Source organism: Danio aesculapii, chromosome 18 (genome assembly GCF_903798145.1).
Source record: "Danio aesculapii chromosome 18, fDanAes4.1, whole genome shotgun sequence".
Classification (NCBI taxonomy): Eukaryota; Metazoa; Chordata; class Actinopteri; order Cypriniformes; family Danionidae; genus Danio; species Danio aesculapii.
Genome location: NC_079452.1, coordinates 12,877,971 through 12,895,987, shown reverse-complemented (window position 1 = coordinate 12,895,987; position 18,017 = coordinate 12,877,971). Strand labels below are relative to the sequence as shown.

The following is an 18,017-nucleotide window of genomic DNA, read 5'->3' as shown; positions in this document are numbered from 1 at the left end:
TTGCTGTTAGCATGACTTGATGATACCCAAAGATAGTAATATTGTATAAATGTTTAGCCATGGCAAGAGTTCCTTTACACCATTAACTAAAAAGTTCTGAAGAGTGCCAGTGGTGTTCCAAGGATATTTGAAATACCTTATTTATTGGGTAGATCATCCAAAACTGAACATTTTGTTTTCATTTAACGGTAAGAGGGGTGTGGTAATGAATATTGTTGCTGAAGCGTCAACCTGACCTCATCAGTTATCCCAAATGCAAAGCAAAGATCAGACCTTGATTGAAGATTACCAAAAAACCCTGTTGTTCAGACTAATTATTTAACCCTTGTGTGCTGTTCGGGATGTTTTCATTCACTCTGGGTGATTTTTGAGTCTTAATTTGGCCACAACTTTCTCTGTGTTTCATCAAATGGAATGATTTTTGGTGACAAATTTAATTTTGACACGTATTTTGGGAAAATATTTTGAACATTTTCAATAATTCAACAATACACTCATTACACACAGGGCAAATTTACTACGCTTTCATTATGTTGGGGCTGTTTTTGTCCCATTTACTTCCATTATAATGCATTTTTTTTTTGATTGCAAAACCATGACACCAAATAATCATGCAATCTTGACTGATGGTGGTTTTTCCAGTTGGGAAGAAGTAAAACCTTTTGTCTTTACTGTTGATCATCAGTTCCAGTGCAAAAAAAAAAAAACTTCTGCCTTCTACACTCACCGGCCACTTTATTAGGTACACCTGTCCAACTGTTTGTTAACGCAAATTTCTAATCAGCCAATCACATGGCAGCAACTCAATGCATTTAGGCATGTAGATAGGGTCAAGATAATCTGCTGAAGCTCAAACCGAGCATCAAAATGGGGAAGAAAGGTGATTTAAGTGACTTGGCTTGGTTGTTGGTGCCAGATGGGCTGGTCTGAGTATTTCAGAAACTGCTGATCTACTGGGATTTTCATGCACAACCCTCTCTAGGGTTTACAGAGAACGGTCAGAAAAGAGAAAATATCCAGTGAGTGGCAGTTCTGTGGACGTAAATGCCATGTTGATGCCAGAGGAGAATGGCTAGACTCAACAGTAACAAATAACCACTCGTTACAACCGAGGTATGCAGAAGAGCATCTCTCAATACACAACACATCAAAGCTTTAGGCGGATGGGCTACAGCAGCAGAAGACCAAATCAGGTGCCACTCCTGTCAGCTAAGAACAGGGAACTAAGGCTACAATTCGCACTGGCTCACCAAAATTGGACAGTAGAAGATGAGTCTCGATTTCTGCTGTGGCATTCGAATGGTAGGGTCAGAATTTGATGTGAACAACATGAAAGCATAGATCCATGTTGCTATAAACGGTTCAGGATAGTGGTGGTGCTGAAATGGCGTGGGGGATATTTTTTTGGCACAATTTGGGCCCATTAGTACCAATTGAGCATCGTGTCAATGCCACAGCCTACCTGAGTATTTTTGCTGACATGTCCATCCCTTCATGACCACAGTGTACCCATTTTATGATGGCTACTTCCAACAGGATAATGTGCCATGTAATAAAGCACGAATCATCTCAGACTGGTTCTTGAACATGACAATGAGTGTACTCAAAATGGACTATGCAGTCACCAGTTCTCAATCCAATAGAGAACCTTTGGGACGTGGTGGAGATTCACATCATGGATGTGCAGCCGACAAATCTGCAGCAACTGCGTGATGCTATCATGTCAATATAGGCCAAAATGTCTAAGGAATATTTGCAGTACCTTGTTGAATCTATGCCACGATGCATTAAGGCAGTTCTTACAGTACTAGTAAGGTGTGCCTAATAAAGTGGCCGGTTGCACCACTAACTATTCAAAGTATGATGCTTTTAAAATAATCTCCCCGACATCAAACATGGCAAAAAGAGCATCATTACACAGCATATGTGAAGATTTGCAGTGAATAATGTAGATACAAGAACATGCACAAAAAAAGCCTTATATTAAAATGTAAAAATGCTTTTTTTTATAGACAAGCATAACATTTTGCACATTTAGTTTTAAATAAAAGAAAAGAACATCTAGTGCTGAGATTAAAAGTAGTGTTTCCCCTTCAAATGCCCTGTTATTCTGTACAACCAATTGTGCTGAAAAATCATAAAGGAGGGAGCTCTGCAACACCGCTTGATCTGGATGAGAATCAGTCTCTGCTTACGTCGTGTCCATTCATGCGTTTAAAAAAACAACAAGAAAACACTGCTCCTCTGGTCCTGCAAGTGAACCTTCAACAAAGCGCAAAATCCTTTTCATGCAAAATAAATCAAAAGTGGCTTTGAGGTAGGAATATAAATCAGAGGGCCTGGGTTATGTACAGACGACTGAACCTAACACTCGCCTTAAGACACTCAGCATGTGTGTTTGAGTCTGTAGGTGTATATTCATCCGTGAGTGAGTGTAGTTGTACATACGTGTGATTGAATATGTGTGTGTGATCTTTCAGCCCCCGAGTGGCTCAAACTGCTGGACATTTTGATGTTGCTTATTTTAATGTATAATGAGTTTCTGCCTTACAGCAATGCAGCCAAATATGTGTGTGTGTTTGTTTAGGCTGTGGACAACCTTAGTTTGAACTAAATTCAGGCCAAATCTGATATTGTGTTATTTAAAGTGCTTGTGAAATCAATATTTACAATGTTTATTTTGCTAGCGCGCATTGCTATTGTTTAGGTGCATTGTAAAAAATGTCAGGTTCCACACAACTGATTTCTGTTTGGACAACATGAATTAAGTTAACTTATTAGTTATTACAAATTTAAGTGGATTGAACATAAAACTAGTTGTCCCAAAAAACTCAATAATTTTGTTTTTTGAGCTCGTTTTAACCCTTATTGTTCAAATTTACTACCCTTTCGCTATGTTGGGGGCTGTTTTTGCCCCATTGACTTCCATTATAATGACATTTCTTGATTGCAAAGCCATGCCACCATATAATCATGCATTCTTGATTGTTGATTTCCCTGTTGGGAAGAGGTAAAATTGTGTACTTTTTACTGTTGATTATAAGTTGGCAGTATTACCTCTTTAGAGATGCCTGTGGAAAACAGTTTATGGCTTTTTACATGGAGTTCTATGGAGTAAAACTGCAGATTATAGTGTGTGTGTGTGCCCAAATACACTTACTATGTTTACTATGTTCTGAGAGCTGAGGTGCTCATTTAGATTTTCTCTTACATACTAAATATCGCACATCCTCAGGCACACACACACACACACACACTATCCTCCAAATACACTCACCGGCCACTTTATTGGGTACACCTTACTAGTACTGGGTTGGAACCCCTTTTGCCTAATGCACTGCCTTAATCCTTGGTGGCATAGATTCAACAAGCTACTGGAAATGTTCCTCAGGGATTTTGGTCCATATTGACATGATAGCATCACGCAGTTGCTGCACATCACACAGTTTGTCGGCTGCACATCCATGATGTGAATCTCCCATTCCACCACATCCGAATGGTGCTCCATTGGGTTGAGATCTGGTGATTGTGGAGGCCATTTGAGTACAGTGAACTCATTGTCATGTTCAAGAAACCAGTCTGAGATGATTTGCGTTTTATTACATGGTGCGTTATCCTGCTGCATGTAGCCATCAGAAGATGAGTACACTTTGGTCAAAAAGGGATGGACATGGTTTTAAGCAAAAGTTCTGCTTTTTGTTTTGCTTATGTATTTTTTTGGCTTTGCTAATCTTTTGCTGTTGTACTTTGTCTGTTTATGTTTATTATTATTTTTGTTCATGTTTACTTTTGTACTTTTATTTTGATTTTATTTGTTTTTTCTTGTGTTTTTTGCTGTTTGTGGATTTATTTATACAGTATATCTTAGTTTTGCTTTGCTTTTGAACTTTTTACCATCTTTTAATTCTGTTGTTGTTTGTTATATTTTGTTTTATGTTTTGTGCTTTTAAATAATTTATTTCTTAATTCATTTGCTTTTCTTCTTAGCTTTATTTGTTGTTTTTGTTTTTCCTGTCTCCTTTTTCTTAAATGTTCCTGCTGTACAGCAGTTTGGCTCAACCTCTGGCCCATTTAAACTTACTTTGTAAATAAATGACTTGACTTGGCTAGAAGATTCTATAATATTATTTGTGCTTGGTAAAAGAACAGTGTGAATATTTTTTTCAAAAATGAAAAAACAAAAAGAACAGCAAAGTGGTCACTGACACATAAATAACATATCACGTATATAGACTGCAATGCATGATACAGTATATACACTACCTGACCTGATATCCGGTCTTGTTGCATATCCAAGTTTTAGGAACAACAAATAATAACTTGACTTCTAGTTGCTCATTTGGTATCAGAAGTGGGTTATATGAAAGGCAAAGGCCTCTGGATTACGCTCATTTTTACCTAAATAAAATATGATTATAAAATAGGACAGTAAGGTCTGACTTTGCTTAGACAAAAGTCTTGTCACTTAACAGAAATAATGTACAGTATAGAATATAAAGTCATGGTGCAGTGGAAAAAGAATTAATATTGTGTGTGACTCCCATGAGCTTGGAGGACTGCATCCACACATCTCTGCAGTGACTCAAATAACTTATTAATAAAGTCATCTGAAATGCCAAAGTAAGCGTTCTTTCAGGACTCCCAGAGTTCATCAAGATTTTTTGGATTCATCTTCAATGCCTCCGCCTTCATCTTACCCCAGACATGCTCAATAATGTTCATGTCTGGTGACTGGGCTGGCCAGTCCTGGAGCACCTTGACCTTCTTCTGCTTTCAGGAACTTTGATGTGGAGGCTGAAGTATGTGGAGCGCTATCCTGCTAAAGAATTCGCCCTCTCCTGTGGTTTGTAATGTAATGGGCAGCACAAATACCTTGATACCTCAGACTGTCAATGTTGCCATCCACTCTGCAGATCTCTCGCATGCTCCCATACTGAATGTAACTCCAAACCATGATTTTTCTTTCACCAAATTTGACTGATTTCTATGAGAATCTTGAGTCCATGTGGGTTCCAATAGGTCTTCTGCAGTATTTGTGATGAATGGGATGCTGTTTCATGTTCCCCCCAACATATTAATTTGAGTGTATTCATTTCCAGACTTTGAACTTAAGTTTTTTTGATAGATTAGTTCCAGTTTTGGCTTTGGTACAAATTTTGGTACTTTGCCTAATCTAATTTATATGCTCCAATATATTATTGTAAAGCATCCAATATAGAATATATATATATTTCAAGAGTTTACACTTAGATATTGTTTGACAACTGTTAGAAGGTTTGGCATGCTGTCCCAGGAGAGAACCCTGAGCTCGGAGATAGGTGAGCCCAGGGCTCCCGCCTGGTCCATAGAGCATATGAGGGGAGTACGAGATCAGGTGGTTCTCGAGAGCTCCCTGTGGCAAAAGAAGAAAGGAGGAGAAGGGGTGGATGAGGGGTTTCTTCGGAAAACGAAGATAAGAGAGTAGTTCTAGCTAGGCTACTTATAGTGAGTTGGGGTAAATCTGATTGGCTAACTAGTGAATGTAGATGAGTGGCCAGCTGCAGTCAATCATATCACGTGCTCCTCTCGAAATTAGTTTGAAAAATCACATATATATATATATATATATATATATATATATATATATATATATATATATATATATATATATATATATAAATATATAAATATATATATATATATATATAAATATATAAATATATATATATATATAAATATATATATATATATATATATATATATATATATATATATAAATATATATATATATATATATATATATATATATATATATATATATATATAAATATATATATATATAAATATATAGGGGTGTCCTTAATTATGTTGAGCACTGTACATACATCTCAATCTACAATTTATTCAGCTAAACAGAAGATGTGATGTTTATTACATTCACCTCACTCTCTCTCTCCACAGAAAATCCACTTATTAAAGTCATTCTTTCACCCTTTGTCTCTTTTTTAACCACTTGCCTTTAATAGCTTATCCTTCTCTCCTCTCCTATAAACATGCTTTAAATAGGGAGAATGGGTTGAACACTTGTCTGTGGAGTCATGAGCCTTAAAGGATTATGGGAATGTGGGTGATCGGTCCAAATTTAGTGTTCAGAGGAAGTGTGGACGTCCTTATTAGGGAATTACAGGCTTGCTGCAGCTCCAGCTGTTTAACAGAGTGAGGTCAGGAGCCCATGAAAAGCCCAAAAGCCCCAACAATTTCTTTTCCCCGCTGGCCAAGCAGCCTTTGCCCTGTACCTCACAAGGCACGAGGCTTTTACTGCAGGACAGCACTTATGTATGGGTCATCAGAGCTCACAATCAGAACAAGCTGTGCAACTTTAAAGCAACACTACTGGAGGAACATTTCAAAGTTGTTCACGCTCTTTTGTGCTGTTATAATAAATGCATCTCTATTTTTGTGTTCTTTTAAAGTGCCTTTATTATGCAATTTTAGATTTTTTGCTTTCATATTGAAGTTTGTGAGTGTAAAAAAAGGGTGGCATGGTACACAAAACATATGGAATAATATTAAAATTTAAATATATAAAATAAAATCACTTGTTTTTTATTATTATTAATATTTGTGAATGTCAACTATTTGAAACCCTTTTTTAAACAACTAATAATAAATATATAGAACTAAAAAAAATAATACTTCAGGGCTTGTGAATTTATTATTTCAAGATTGTGTTTGGATTGTCAGCTTTAATTTTAAGCTACTTTTTATTTTCTTTCTTTTTTTGTTCTGTTTAGAATACTGATATAAATAATATTTTATTTTAATAATAATAATATTTTATTTTAAATAAATCAAATAGAAAAATAACTCAAAAACAAAATAAAATAAAATGAAACAGAACAAAATCAGGGCTTTTGAATACTTTAAGATTGTGTTTGAAATACTGATAAAAATATATTTTTTTTAAATATTTTAATAATATTATTACTTTTATTTTCCTAATTTTTTTGTTCTGTTTTGAATACTTATGAAAATATTAGTTTATTTTTAATAATATATTAATAATATTATTTTATATTTGATTAAGCAATCATTTTTAAACAATTAATAATAATTATATAAAAATAAAATAAAAAAGCAATTTCATATAATAATAAAAAAAATTATTAATAAATTAAATTTAATTAAATTAAAAAAGACAAAAAAACAAAAAAAAGAAAGAAAATTAAAGTAAATTAAAGCTGACGATCTAAACACAATCATGAAGGATTTAATTTAATTTAATGAAATCCTTCATGATTGTGTTTAGATCGTCAGCTTTTTTTTTTTTTTTTTTTTAGCAGACGCTTTTATCCAAAGCGACTTACAAATGAGGACAAGGAAGCAATTCACACAACTATAAGAGCAGCAGTGAACAAGTGCTATAGACAAGTTTCAGGTGTGTAAAGTCTAAGAAGCAAAGCATTAGTAAAAAAATTTTTTTTTTTTTTTTTTTTTTTATGAGAGAGAGAGAGAGAGGGCACAGTTAGTGGTATAGCCAGAGAGGCAGTTGCAGATTAGGAAGGAAAGTGGAGACTAAACAGTTGCGTTTTTAGTCGTTTCTTGAAGACAGCAAGTGACTCTGCTGTTCTGATGTAGTTAGGGAGTTCATTCCACCAACTGGGCAGATTGAATGTGAGAGTTCGGGAAAGTGATTTCTTCCCTCTTTGGGATGGAACAACGAGGCGACGTTCATTCACAGAACGCAAGTTTCTGGAGGGCACATATATCTGCAGAAGTGAGAGCAGATATGAAGGAGCCAAGCTAGAGGTCACTTTGTAAGCAAACATCAGAGCTTTGAATTTGATGCGGGCAGCAACTGGCAGCCAGTGCAAACGGGTGAGTAGCGAAGTGACATGTGCTCTTTTGGGTTCATCAAAGACCACTCGTGCTGCTGCGTTCTGAAGCAGCTGAAGAGGTTTGATAGAACTAGCTGGTAGCCCGGCTAGCAGAGAGTTGCAATAGTCCAGTTTGGAGAGAACAAGAGCTTGAACAATGAGTTGAGCTGTATGTTCAGATAGGAAGGGTCGGACCTTTCTGATGTTGTAGAGTGTGAATCTGCAAGATCGAGCAGTTCTAGAAATGTGGTCAGAGAAGTTTAGTTGGTCATCAATTGTTACTCCAAGGCTTTTTACCATTTTGGATGCAGTGATGGTTGCTCCGTCCATCTGGATTGAAAAGTTATGGTGAAGAGTCGGGTTGGCAGAAACTTCAAGCATTTCCGTTTTCGTGAGGTTAAGCTGGAGATGATGATCTTTCATCCAGTGTGAAATGTCTGACAGGCAGGCTGAGATGCGAGCTGGAACCGAGGGATCATCAGGGTGAAAAGAGAGGTATAGCTGGGTATCATCAGCATAGCAGTGGTAGGAATATCCTTTTTTAGCTTTAATTTACTTGAATTTTCTTTCTTTTTGTTTTGTTTGAAATACTGATAAAAATATTTTATTTTTAATATTTTAATATTATTATTTTATATTTTATAAATAAATGAATAAACAAATTTTTTAAAATAATTTTAAAATGAATATAAATAAAAAAAAATAATAAAATAAAACATTTCAGGGCTTATGAATGCTTCAAGATTGTGTTTAGATTGTCAGCTTTAATTTACAAACCACTTTTACTTTCCTTAATTTTTTGTTTTGAGTACTAATAAAAAAAAAAAAAAAAAAAAAAAATATATATATATATATATATATATATATATATATATATATATATATATATATATATATATATATATATATATATAATTTTAGTAATAATAATAATATTTTGTAATAAATAGATAAATAATTCAAAAATAAAACAAAAAAATCAGGACTTGTGAATACTTCAAGGTTGTGTTTAAATTGTCAGCTTTAATTCACAAACTACTTTTATTTTGTTTCTTTTTTTTTGTTCTGTTTGAAATACATATTAAAAAAACACTATTTTATTTTTAATAATATTATTTATAAATAAATAAAATTGAAAAATAAATAAATAAATACATTTATTCATTCGTAAAAAAAAATTCTGGCTTAGTCCCTTTATTAATCAGGGGTCGCTACAGTGGAATGAACGTCCCACTTATCCAGCATATGTTTTACACAGCAGATGCCCTTCCAGCTGCAACTCATCACTGGGAAATAAATACAATACAATACAATACAATAATACAATAGAAAACTTCAGGGGTAAAATATGGGATTGGGCATTTTCCTTCTGACATATATACTGTAAATTATATACTCTAGATAAATCATAATAGACTGATTTAGGTAGGATTTCGAGAGACCAGATTTTTGATCAAACCATTTCAGACACTATGTAAGGTACATTACATTAAACTGTGCATTATGAGAACATTGGCATGCTTTTTGCCATTGCAAATCTATTGTAGAAGACTTCCAAAACAAAATTTGAAACTTTGAAAATAGCAAAATAAGGGCACTTTATAACAAGCAACTGACTTCACATTTGTCTCAGAGATTAATTTTGTTTCATTTTTTATTATTTTGGAGTTTGCCTTTTGCCTCTGAAAATGTCACTGGCACGAATCTACCCCAGCACAAAAGCTAATGATCTCAACTAATGGCAGTTAGACTGGCGTGTGTAATTCTCTGCAAGCCACGTCTCATAAAGTTCCCCCCAACCACTCATTAAATCAGCATATCAGCCCCCAAAACGGCAATAAATAAAGCTACACCTTCAAATTGGACCACAAACTTAGCATATGCCGATAGATTTATTTCCAGTAGAGTATTATCTAGTTCATTAAACTAAAAACTGCAGCAATCACATCTTTTACCTTGGCCTTGAAAATAAATTTGCATTGTTTATTGGTAATAAAAAATTAACTAAGCAGTTTGGCTTTTGAAACCATGAGTATTCCACAAAACAGCTCATCTTTTGTCCTTTATACAAAATACTAAACATTCTTACAATGGCTAGTTTGTGTCAGTCTGCACTGTAAAAAATGCAGGGTTCCACACAATTCCTTCATGTTGTCCCAACACAAACTGATTAAGTTAACCTAATTGTTTTTACAAATTGAAGTGGATTGAACAGAAAACATTTACACCCCCCCCCCAAAAAAAAAAAAATCAAGAATCGTGTTAATTCAGCTCATTTTAAACAATTAGTTTGTTAGTTTTAAATAATAACTGTTGAGTGTGTACTAGTGTGTGTTAATCCTAGCTAATGTTATTGTGTGGTAAACAAAAATACTATAAATTCTACAGATGGTCGTAACAAGAAATAACAAAGGAAAGAACAACCCTTTTTTGTGTTATGTCGTTAAGCAGGGGATCAATTTCAATTATTAAACCAGTTAGACTTCTAAAAAAAGTTTCTTTTTCCAAAATAGAGGCAGGCGTAGTGATGCCATAGAAGAACCATTTTGGTTTCCACAAAGAACATTTAGTGAAGAGTTTACAAAATATTACACCATCCATAGTTTGTGTTTGTGTGTGTGTGTGGGTGTTTGTGTGCGTGCGTGTGCGTGTGCGTGTGCGTGCGTGCGTGCGTGCGTGTGTGTGTGCGTGCGTGCATGTTTTCTAGGAAAATGTAGATTTAAAATGAAGAAATCGAAAGAATCATTTTACACTATATTTAACCAAAAAAAAAGTTTTTCTTACTTAGATTTTTTTGTCTTGTTTATAGTCCAAATATCTTCAAAAATTGTTCAATCAAGAAGCATTTTCTAGACATTTCTAGACATTTTGGGCCCTATCATACACCTGGCGCAATAAGGAGCAAGACGCGAGTCGCAAGTGTATGATGTGTATGATGTGTTTGGTACGATTTGTTGCTATTTTCAGACCAGTGAAACCCTAATTTTCATGTTTTGCGCCACGTTGTTTAAATAGTCAAATCTAATAGCGCCGTTTTGGGTGTTCTGGTCTGAAAATTAGGTGTGTTAAGGTGCATTGTTGGCGCATTGCTATTTTGAGGAACCGAAACAGACTGCACCATTGACCAACTAAAAGCTGGTAGAAAGTCCAGCGCAGAGCGGTTAGTTGTGCACCTATGCAGGTTCAAACACTTACACATTGCTTAATACACACATGATGTACAGCACTACACAAATGTCTATACATATGAAAAAAAAATAAAGGATTAATATCTTACAAAAATTATAATTTTTTATCTAAAAATTGGAGGGGGGGGGGGTTCAGTTTATTTCTAACAATTTGCATTTGTTATTATTATTAGCAGTATTATATTATTTATTATATGCAAATTTATATCTGTTTTAATAAAAACAAGTTTAGATTTGTCCTCCTGTCGGGTTTTGGAGAAGTGACATGTGCTTTAGACTTTTCATCTAGATTGTTAAAATCTAGATCATTGTCTTCTTTTCAGAATTGATGTAACAAAATCAAGAGAGATTTTCCCTAACACAATACTATTATGGGAAATGGAAAAAAATTATTATCTTGCTTACCTTATTTGCTTGTTTTAAGGTTTTAAAAACTTACTTAATTTTGGCATATTTTATTCTTAAAACAAGACAGTATTGTTTGCTTGTCTAGAAAATGTGTATTGATTTAAGATTTGTTAGATATTTGGACTAGACTAACTAAAAATTTGAATGAAAAGATGTCGTAGAATGAAAAAATCCCATAGACGATTATTTCTAACTCATGGAACTATCAATGCCAATAAACAACCTTTATTGTTACATGAGTTGGGATTGATTCAAACTTCAAAGGGTTCTGAAACAAACTCAATTTGAGACAGATTCTAACATTCTGGGCTCTATTTTGACGATCCATGCACAAAGTGCAAAGCGCAGGGCGCAAACGCATTAATGGCGTGTCAGAATCCACTTTTGCTAATATAAGGACGGAAAAATCCGCTTTGCGTCGTGGCGCATGGTCTAAAAGGGTTGAGCTTATTCTCTTAATGAGTTATAAGTGTGTTTTGAGAATAAAACAATCGGAGTCTCATCTCCCATTCCCTTTAAGAGTCAGTTGCGTCGCGCCATAGCGCATTTGCTATTTAAATGGCAGACTTTGTAAGTGTAAAAACTGAACCCTTCACTAGAGAGAAAACAGTTAAACAGAGCATCAACAGTGCAAGAATGAGAGATGAGCCTCCTCATTGTTTACTTTCGATTTCACTCCCGTGGGTAGGGAAACTTCTTGCATGCACAGACATCCATTAGCCTATAAATAATTCATTTCCTTTAAGCGCAAAGATTTGTTTCAAAACTATTTCAAAATTCAGTTCTAATTTCCAGCAAACGAATAAATGAACAATAATAATGAAGTGTGGTCAAAAAACTGTTATATCCAAATACACATGCTATGCTCCATATGGTCTAAAACCTGACAGGTGGACAAATCTAAGCTTGTTTTCAATAAAACAAATATAAATATGCATATAATAAATAATACTGCTAATAATGATAACATTATACAAAAGTAAATAGTCATGAATAAACTGAAAAAGCTCCCCGAGATGAAGAAGGCATGAAAGTATGATTTTTATACTTATGCAGGCTAGAAAATAATGTTTTGTAATATTTTAATGCTTTATATTTATATCCTTTATATATCCTTATTATATCATATATGTATCCATAATATTTTAATTATTTTTCATAATATTTAAATATATTTGCGTATTGCTGTAAATCCTGTGTGTATTAAGCAATGTGTAAGCGAGGCCCACAACTAACGTGCTCTGCGCTGGACAATAGACCAGCTTTGTTCTGGTCTCTAGAACAGACTATTAAAGTTTATGAAAATAGCAACGTGCCAGCAATGTGCCTCAACACGCCTCCTTTTTTAGATCAGAACACCTATGGGCGCACATATGAGTGCAAATGCATTTGCTATTTAAACAGCGCGACACAAAACGTCAAAACGACACTTGCGCCAAGCTAAAACTAGCAAACAACAATTGCGTCGCGCCTTGCACCATATAGCGCCAGGTGTATGATAGGGCCCTCTGAGTGATCAGTTTCATCCATTTATAGAACGTTTCTTGTTTGCATCGCAACACAAAATCCTTGAAGAATCTTTATTATTTGTGGAATCTTTTTTTAGTCAAGAAAAAGTTCTCTATCGAACATTCAACACAACAAAGAATCACATGACCTCTTTAAAAATCACCTTACAAACTTTAAAAAGCCCCCATTTGCCTTGCAGCAGTCAGGCCATCATGACCCACAGAGAAATCTGGAGTAATGATAGATGTGGGCCTGTGGATTTCTGCCGCTGGGACGGCTGGAGATACGAGGTGCGCATGAATCCGCCTCTGGACCGATGGAGGCTGGAGCAGGTGGCAGAAGGCAGGGGGTGGATGAACATCTGCCCTGACCGCGACTTTGCTAATGAAACATGCTGTTATGAGATTGACTAAGTGGTTAGGCAGACAGATTGGCAGACAGAAGATCACAAGCGACATATATCTCCTAAATAGACCCTATATATAGCAAGGAAGCTTATGGTGAAATTCAACAAGGCATCTTTTGCTTCCTAACACATAAAATTAGTTGAGAGAGAGTGTTGATTAGGTGGGAATGTGTGTGCCGAGGATTTGTTTGAACTAGCAGAAATGTTTTTTTGAGGTTGTAGTCACACCTCGTTTTAATGTCTTCAGATTGCCACGTGATGCAGATTGAATTATGCAGTATGTGCTGCTGGTTTTGAATATTTTACTTGTCATGCCATCTAACATTTGCACAAATGAAAATGTTTTGGTAACACTTTAGTTTAGGTCACAATTCACGGCATTAACAAACCATTAGCTAATACTACTAGCTTTATAAACTACTAATTAGCTGTTTAATAATAGTTAGTAAGGTAGTTAGGTTTAGGTTTTGGGTAGGATTAGGGATGCAGTATAAGATCATACTTCATAACTCTTACTAATAGGCATGTAATAAGTAGGTTAATAGTATGAATTGTGACCTAAACTAAAGTGTTAGCAATGTTTTTAACATAACCTGCAGTAAGACATTTTGTTCCCCCTTCAAAAAGTCGATAAAGACAATATTAAACTAATCTACTCTATGTGATCAGTGTGCATAAGCAAAGTACATTAAGCATGGTAAACATAACCTCAGATGTTTACTTGACTCACAAAAATCAGTGTTTATTGACAAGCAAGTACAGTAGAGCTAGCGTAAACCATCTTTGATGTGATTTATGGGTTTGTAAAAGCATAAACTAAAATGTTTCACCATTTACTGTGAGTTTCTTTTCAAAATACATGGATTTAACAGCTTCATTCAAATGGATTTTATTTATAATGGGCTTTTGAACTAAGAGTTGGTGGAGTGGATTTGTTTTAAAAAAGTCACCTACCTAGGCAACATTTTTAGGCATGAAAAATGCTAAATTCTCTAAACAGAATGATTTTTTTAAAAATATAGCCTCAAACAGCACTTTTCACACTCTCACTCAAATGATGTGTTAATTAACAGCATCGTTTTTTGTGTAATGGCTATTTAACACATCTTGTGTAATTTTTAATTGAGTTTTGCTTAAAAAGAAACAGGGAAATAGGTGAAAAAGACAGCACAGTGTGCCCAAACTAGGTGTGTATTAACTGTCATCCAATCAGATTGCAGCTTACTTCACTCTGAATCATTAAATAAGTTGGTGCGTCTTTTTCATCAGTGGAGCTATGTCAGGTATTTAGAGTTATTTTTTTAATTAGTTAAAAACTCTCAAAATGTATTTTGTTATTGCAAATTATTCAGACAGTGGCTGCATTCTAGTCCAATTTCTTTATGCCCTTTACTCACTCGCTTTCATCCATCTCGTTTCCCTCAGATGTACGTCATTAATTACATCACACAAGTGTGCACTACTGGCGGAGGATCTTAATGGGTTTAAATTGAATGCCCTAAACCCCTGAGCACTTGTAACACCCGACAATCCTACTCCACCCAGCCCACTCCGAGCTGGGATCGAACTGACGACTCTCCGCATGAGAGTTGGTTGCTCTAACAAGGAGGCTAAAGACCATGGCCTCTAGCGACTGTTGCTAGAGCACCTTTAGAGGTCAGAGGAGTGAGGTTTACCTGCACAGCACTTCACTAGCTGGCCTCTGTTACACTAAACCTCACTCCCATCCAGGTCATGGCACCAATGTAACCCACACCGGACCTACACCATCCTACCCACTCCGAGCTGGGATAGAACCGGCGACTCTCCGTATGCAATTCGGTTGCTCTAAAAAGGAAGCTAAAGACCATTTCCTCTAGTGTATGTCGCTAGAGCCCTTATCAGGTTCAGAGGAGTGAGGTTTACCTGCACAGCACTTCACTAGAGGACCTCTGTTACACTTACCGCCCTAAACCTCACTCCTATCCAGGTCATGGCACAAATGTAATCCCCGCCAGTCCAACACCATCTAACTTACTCTGAGCTCAGATCGAACCTGCGTCTCTCCGCATGGGATTCAGTTGCTCTAACAAGGAGGCTAACGACCATGGCCTTTTGCGTCAGTCGCTAGTGCACCTTTTCGTGTTCAGAGGAGTGAGGTTTACCTGCAAAGCACTTCAGTAGCTGACCTCTGTTACCCTCACCCCCCTAAACCTCACTCCCATCCAAGTCATGTTACTAATATAACCCCCACTGGACCTAAATCTCTCAACTCGCTCCGAGCTGGGATCGATCCGGCGACTCTCCGCATGAGATTCGTTTGCTTTTTAAAGGAGCCTAAAGACCATCTCCTCTAGTGTATGTCGCTAGAGCCCTTTTCAGGTTCAGAGGAGTGAGGTTTACCTGCACAGCACTTCATTATCTGACCTCTGTTACACTTACCGCCCTAAACCTCACTGCCGTCCAGGTCATGACACAAATGAAATCCCCGCCAGTCCAACACCACCCAACTTACTCCGGGCTGAGATCGAACCTGCGTCTCTCCGCATGGGATTCGGTTGCTATAACAAAGAGGCTAACGTCCATGGTCTCTAGCGTCAGTTGATAAAGCACCTTTTCGAGTTCAGAGGAGTGAGGTTTACCTGCAAAGCACTTCAGTAGCTGGCCTCTGTTACACTTACCGCTCTAAACCTCATTGCCGTCCAGGTCATGACACAAATGAAATCCCCGCCAGTCCAACACCACCCAACTTACTCCGGGCTGAGATCGAACCTGCATCTCTCCGCATGGGATTCGGTTGCTATAACAAAGAGGCTAACGTCCATGGTCTCTAGCATCAGTTGATAAAGCACCTTTTCGAGTTCAGAGGAGTGAGGTTTACCTGCAAAGCACTTCAGTAGCTGGCCTCTGTTACACTTACCGCCCTAAACCTCACTCCCATCCAGGTCATAGCACAAATGTAATCCCCACCAGTCCAACACCACCCAACCCACTCCAAGCTAGGATAGAACCGGCGTCTCTGCGCATGGGATTCGATTGCTCTAACAAGAAGGCTAACTACCATGGCCTCTAGCGTCAGTCGCTAGAGCACCTTTTCAGGTTCAGAGGAGTGAGGTTTACCTGCAAAGCACTTCAGTAGCTGGCCTCTGTTACACTCACCCCCCTAAACCTCACTCTCATCCAGGTAATGCTTCAATGTAACTGGTTCTACACCAAGCAACCCGTTCCGAGCTGGGATTGAACTGGTGACTCTCCGCATGGGATTCGGTTGCTCTACTAAGGAAGCTAAAGACCATGGCCTCTAGTGAATGTTGCTAGAGCACCTTTTTTGGGTTCAGTGAGGTTTACCTGCACAGGACTTCACTTGCTGGCCTATGCTACAACTACACTGTTGTTACATCACGATCATGTCACATTCTGGCACATATAGGTGCTGATGTAGACATATGAAGCCGACTCCCTCCCTCGATTTTTGACCACTCGAGGGCATGTCCATGTAACATTTCCTTGTTCATTTGATGAAGTGGAACATACTTCAAAATGGCGGCGGAGATTCCCCTGAGGGAACAAGCAAAGGGTAGTTTGTGAGTGCATGTCTAAAAGTGCCAGTCGGTGTTTCTTTTTAAAAAAAAATTATTGGTGGACGGATGGTGGACAGATTCAATGTTTATGTTATCAATAGCTGCAAGAAAAACTGTTCAAATTAAAGAGTGTGTTGTGTTTCAATTGTAATTACAACAGTAGTGACTCGTTAGCTTAACCACATGCTAAACCCAGGTAAACAGTGTTTGGATGCCTGCACAATAGAATTTACATCCAAAATCCATTGCATGATGTTTTACATTGATGTCGAGGGAACAAGGCTTTACGAAAGTAACATGGAACTGAAAGCTGAGAAAAGGTTTAAGCCTCTTGGGACTGAAACTTACATGTGAGAGGCCATTCAGCTATCAAGAGCATTTTAAAACAGAAACCTGCACTTTCAGAAATAACGGTACGCGAGCTGTCACTGAGGTGGTACCTTTTCAAAAGGTACAAATTTGTACCCAAACAGGTCCATATTAAAAACTCAAGGGTATTAGTACCTACTGTAAAAAAGACAAAAGTGTTCCTCTTAATTTTTTTAGGTACTAATATATACTTTTGAGGTACCAATATGGACCCTTTAAGTACAAATGTGTACCTTTTGAAAAGGTACCATCCCAGTGACAGCTCGCGTACTTTTATTTTTGAGTGTGTGAAGTTCTTTTTCAGTTAGGATGTAATCTTGAAAGGTGAACAAAAGTGACTGTGGAGCGGGTCTTCAGTTGTTTGTGTGTATCTCTGAGTAGTTATGGCTAAATATTACACCACCCATAGTTTGTGTGTGTGCGTGCGTGCGTGCGTGCGTGCGTGCGTGCGTGCGTGCGTGCGTCTGTCTGTCTGTCTGTGTGTGTGTGTACACTGTCTGTGTGTGTGTACAGCTACTATATTATAGACACATCTTATTATTTGTTTATTTGATTTATGGATGCACTGAATTTTCTGCTGCATATTCATTTTTTTATTTTTGTCCAAATTAAAGAAAAATGACAAAAATATCAGGCGATAAAATAATAGCACTACTGTGCTGTCATGAAACTCTGGTAAGCTGACGCCTCTAGAATCATCTTAAGTTAAGACTCATTCATT

The 18,017-nt window shown here is 36.7% G+C and overlaps 1 protein-coding gene across 1 annotated transcript in view; it reads left to right on the top strand.

Annotated features, from left to right (window-relative positions):
• LOC130245273 (rho GTPase-activating protein 42) overlaps window positions 1–18,017 on the top strand; it is a 377,423-nt gene that overhangs the window by 260,184 nt on the left and 99,222 nt on the right. The gene's annotated exons all lie outside the window — the stretch shown is intronic.